Source organism: Populus alba, unplaced genomic scaffold (assembly GCF_005239225.2).
Source record: "Populus alba unplaced genomic scaffold, ASM523922v2 scaf18, whole genome shotgun sequence".
Taxonomy (NCBI): Eukaryota; Viridiplantae; Streptophyta; class Magnoliopsida; order Malpighiales; family Salicaceae; genus Populus; species Populus alba.
This window is the reverse complement of record NW_027340131.1, coordinates 854,960-860,643: the sequence shown is the minus strand read 5'-3', so window position 1 is coordinate 860,643 and position 5,684 is coordinate 854,960.

Genomic DNA, 5,684 nt, shown 5'->3' with positions numbered 1-5,684 from the left:
AAAGGCAACTGAATTTCGGCAACCGGGGCATCGAAGTCGAAATGCCGCAAAACTCACCGAGTCAAAGCGTTCGCCGTTTGCGGAAGGAAGTGTGATGTAGAACAAGTAGCAGAAGCATACATGCTCAAGAGGGATCACCCGAAATTCAAAGGCAACTGAATTTCGGCAACCGGGGCATCGAAGTCGGAATGCCGAAACTCACCGAGTCAAAGCGTTTCGCCGTTTGGCGGAAGAAGTCTGATGTAGAACAAGTAGCAGAAGCATACATGCTCAAGAGGGATCACCCGAAATTCAAAGGCAACTGAATTTCGGCAACCGGGCATCGAAGTCGGAATGCCGCGAAACTCACCGAGTCAAAGCGTTTCGCCATTTGCGGAAGAAGTCTGATGTAGAACAAGTAGCAGAAGCATACATGCTCAAGAGGGATCACCCGAAATTCAAAGGCAACTGAATTTCGGCAACCGGGGCATCGAAGTCGGAATGTCGCGAAACTCACCGAGTCAAAGCGTTTCGCCTGTTGGAAGAAAGTGATGTAGAAACAAGTAGCAGAAGCATACATGCTCAAGAGGGATCACCCGAAATTCAAAGGCAACTGAATTTCGGCAACCGGGGCATCGAAGTCGGAATGCCGCGAAACTCACCGAGTCAAAGCGTTTCGCCGTTTGCGGAAGGAAGACTGATGTAGAACAAGTAGCAGAAGCATACATGCTCAAGAGGCGATCACCCGAAATTCAAAGGCAACTGAATTTCGGCAACCGGGGCATCGAAGTCGGAATGCCGCGAAACTCACCGAGTCAAAGCGTTTCGCCGTTTGCGGAAGGAAGTGTGATGTAGAACAAGTAGCAGAAGCATACATGCTCAAGAGGGATCACCCGAAATTCAAAGGCAACTGAATTTCGGCAACCGGGGCATCGAAGTCGGAATGCCGCGAAACTCACCGAGTCAAAGCGTTTCGCCGTTTGCGGAAGAAAGTGTGATGTAGAACAAGTAGCAGAAGCATACATGCTCAAGAGGGATCACCCGAAATTCAAAGGCAACTGAATTTCGGCAACCGGGGCATCGAAGTCGGAATGCCGCGAAACTCACCGAGTCAAAGCGTTTCGCCGTTTGCGGAAGAAGTCTGATGTAGAACAAGTAGCAGAAGCATACATGCTCAAGAAGGATCACCCGAAATTCAAAGGCAACTGAATTTCGGCAACCGGGGCATCGAAGTCGGAAAGCCGCGAAACTCACCGAGTCAAAGCGTTTCGCCTTTGCGGAAGGAAGTGTGATGTAGAAACAAGTAGCAGAAGCATACATGCTCAAGAGGATCACCCGAAATTCAAAGGCAACTGAATTTCGGCAACCGGGGCATCGAAGTCGGAATGCCACGAAACTCACCGAGTCAAAGCGTTTCGCCGGTTGCGGAAGGAAGTGTGATGTAGAACAAGTAGCAGAAGCATACATGCTCAAGAGGGATCACCCGAAATTCAAAGGAACTGAATTTCGGCAACCGGGGCATCGAAGTGGAATCCGAAACTCACCGAGTCAAAGCGTTTCGCCGTTTGCGGAAGAAAGTGTGATGTAGAAACAAGTAGCAGAAGCATACATGCTCAAGAGGGATCACCCGAAATTCAAAGCAACTGAATTTCGGCAACCGGGGCATCGAAGTCGGAATGCCGCGAAACTCACCGAGTCAAAGCGTTTCGCTGTTTGCGGAAGGAAGTGTGATGTAGAACAAGTAGCAGAAGCATACATGCTCAAGAGGGATCACCGAAATTCAAAGGCAACTGAATTTCGGCAACCGAGGCATCGAAGTCGGAATGCCGCGAAACTCACCGAGTCAAAGCGTTTGGCCGTTTGCGGAAGAAAGTCTGATGTAGAACAAGTAGCAGAAGCATACATGCTCAAGAGGGATCACCCGAAATTCAAAGGCAAGAATTTCGGCCGAAGTCGGAATCGCGAAAACTCACCGAGTCAAAGCGTTTCGCCTTTGCGGAAGAAAGTCTGATGTAGAACAAGTAGCAGAAGCATACATGCTCAAGAGGGATCACCCGAAAATTCAAAGGCAACTGAATTTCGGCAAACCGGGCATCGAAGTCGGAATGCCCGCGAAACTCACCGAGTCAAAGCGTTTCGCTGTTTGCGGAAGGAAGTGTGATGTAGAACAAGTAGCAGAAGCATACATGCTCAAGAGGGATCACCCGAAATTCAAAGGCAACTGAATTTCGGCAACCGGGGCATCGAAGTCGGAATGCCGCGAAACTCACCGAGTCAAAGCGTTTCGCCGTTTGCGGAAGGAAGTCTGATGTAGAACAAGTAGCAGAAGCATACATGCTCAAGAGGGATCACCCGAAATTCAAAGGCAACTGAATTTCGGCAACCGGGGCATCGAAGACGGAATGCAACAAAAACATTCACCGAGTCAAAGCGTTTCGCCGTTTGCGGAAGAAAGTCTGATGTAGAACAAGTAGCAGAAGCATACATGCTCAAGAGGGATCACCCGAAATTCAAAGGCAACTGAATTTCGGCAACCGGGGCATCGAAGTCGGAAATGGCGAAAACTCACCGAGTCAAAGCGTTTTCGCTGTTTGCGGGAAGGAAGTGTGATGTAGAACAAGTAGCAGAAGCATACATGCTCAAGAGGGATCACCCGAAATTCAAAGGCACTGAATTTCGGCAACCGGGCATCGAAGTCGGAATGCCGCGAAACTCACCGAGTCAAAGCGTTTCGCCGTTTGCGGAAGAAAGTGTGTGTAGAACAAGTAGCAGAAGCATACATGCTCAAGAGGGATCAACCCGAAATTCAAAGGCAACTGAATTTCGGCAACCGGGGCATCGAAGTCGGAATGCCGCGAAACTCACCGAGTCAAAGCGTTTCGCCGTTTGCGGAAGAAGTGTGATGTAGAAACAAGTAGCAGAAGCATACATGCTCAAGAGGGATCACCCGAAATTCAAAGGCAACTGAATTTCGGCAACCGGGGCATCGAAGTCGGAATGCCGCGAAACTCACCGAGTCAAAGCGTTTCGCCGTTTGCGGAAGGAAGTGTGATGTAGAACAGTAGCAGAAGCATACATGCTCAAGAGGGATCACCCGAAATTCAAAGGCAACTGAATTTCGGCAAACCGGGGCATCGAAGTCGGAATGCCGCGAAACTCACCGAGTTCAAAGCGTTTCGCCGTTTGCGGAAGGAAGTGTGATGTAGAACAAGTAGCAGAAGCATACATGCTCAAGAGGGATCACCCGAAATTCAAAGGCAACTGAATTTCGGCAACATCGAAGTCGGAATGCCGCAAAACTCACCGAGTCAAAGCGTTTCGCCGTTTGCGGAAGAAGTCTGATGTAGAACAAGTCGCAGAAGCATACATGCTCAAGAGGGATCACCCGAAATTCAAAGGCAACTGAATTTCGGCAACCGGGGCATCGAAGTCGAATGCGCGAAACTCACCGAGTCAAAGCGTTTCGCTGTTTGCGGAAGAAGTGTGATGTAGAACAAGTAGCAGAAGCATACATGCTCAAGAGGGATCACCCGAAATTCAAAGGCAACTGAATTTCGGCAACCGGGGCATCGAAGTCGGAATGCCGCGAAACTCACCGAGTCAAAGCGTTTCCCAAGTTTCCGGAAGAAAGTCTGATGTAGAACAAGAAGCAGAAGCATACATGCTCAAGAGGGATCACCCGAAATTCAAAGGCAACTGAATTTCGGCAACCGGGGCATCGAAGTCGGAATGCCGCGAAACTCACCGAGTCAAAGCTTTCGCCGTTTGCGGAAGAAGTCTGATGTAGAACAAGTAGCAGAAGCATACATGCTCAAGAGGGATCACCCGAAATTCAAAGGCAACTGAATTTCGGCAACCGAGGCATCGAAGTCGGAATGCCGCGAAACTCACCGAGTCAAAGCGTTTCGCCGTTTGCGGAAGGAAGTGTGATGTAGAACAAGTAGCTGAGAAGCATACATGCTCAAGAGGGATCACCCGAAATTCAAAGGCAACTGAATTTCGGCAACCGAGGCATCGAAGTCGGAATGCCGCGAAACTCACCGAGTCAAAGCGTTTCGCTGTTTGCGGAAAGAAGTGTGATGTAGAACAAGTAGCAGAAGCATACATGCTCAAGAGGGATCATCCGAAATTCAAAGGCAACTGAATTTCGGCAACCGGGGAATCGAAGACGGAATGCCGCGAAAACGATCACCGAACAAGTCAAACGGAAAAAGTGTTTGCAATGTAGAACAAGTAGCAGAAGCATACATGCTCAAGAGGATCACCCGAAATTCAAAGGCAACTGAATTTCGGCAACCGGGGCATCGAAGTCGGAAATGCCCGCGAAACTCACCGAGTCAAAGCGTTGCCGTTTGCGGAAAGAAAGCTGATGTAGAACAAGTAGCAGAAGCATACATGCTCAAGAGGGATCACCCGAAATTCAAAGGCAACTGAATTTCGGCAACCGGGGCATCGAAGTCGGAATGCCGCGAAACTCACCGAGTCAAAGCGTTTCGCCTGTTTGCGGAAGAAAGTCTGATGTAGAACAAGTAGCAGAAGCATACATGCTCAAGAGGGATCACCCGAAATTCAAAGGCAACTGAATTTCGGCAACCGGGGCATCGAAGTCGGAATGCGCGAAACTCACCGAGTCAAAGCGTTTCGCCGTTTGCGGAAGAAGTCTGATGTAGAACAAGTAGCAGAAGCATACATGCTCAAGAGGGATCACCCGAAATTCAAAGGCAACTGAATTTCGGCAACCGGGGCATCGAAGTCGGAATGCCGCGAAACTCACCGAGTCAAAGCGTTTCGCCGTTTGCGGAAGAAAGTGTGATGTAGAACAAGTAGCAGAAGCATACATGCTCAAGAGGGATCACCCGAAATTCAAAAGGCAACTGAATTTCGGCAACCGGGCATCGAAGTCGGAATACGCGAAACTCACCGAGTCAAACCTTCATTGCTCTTTTTTTCGGCAAAATCGAAGTCGAAGTCACCGAGTAAAGCGTTTCGCCGTTTGCGCGGAAAGTCTGATGTAGAACAAGTAGCAGAAGCATACATGCTCAAGGAGGGATCACCCGAAATTCAAAGGCAACTGAATTTTCCGGCATCGAAGTCGGAATGCCGCGAAACTCACCGAGTCAAAGCGTTTGGCCGTTTGCGGAAGAAGTCTGATGTAGAACAAGTAGCAGAAGCATACATGCTCAAGAGGGATCACCCGAAATTCAAAGGCAACTGAATTTCGGCAACCGGGGCATCGAAGTCGGAATGCCGCGAAATCACCGAGTCAAAGCGTTTTGTTTGCAGAAGAAGTGTGATGTAGAACAAGTAGCAGAAGCATACATGCTCAAGAGGATCACCCGAAATTCAAAGGCAACTGAATTTCGGCAACCGGGGCATCGAAGACGGAATGCCGCGAAAACTCACCGAGTCAAAGCGTTTCGCCGTTTAGTCTTAGAACAAGTAGCAGAAGCATACATGCTCAAGAGGATCACCCGAAATTCAAAGGCAACTGAATTTCGGCAACCGGGGGCATCGAATCGGGAATCGGAATGCCGAAAACTCACCGAGTCAAAGCGTTTCGCCGTTTGCGGAAGAAGTCTGATGTAGAACAAGTAGCAGAAGCATACATGCTCAAGAGGGATCACCCGAAATTCAAAAGGCAAACTGAATTTTCGGCAACCGGAGGCATCGAAGTCGGAATGCCGCGAAACTCACCGAGTCAAAGC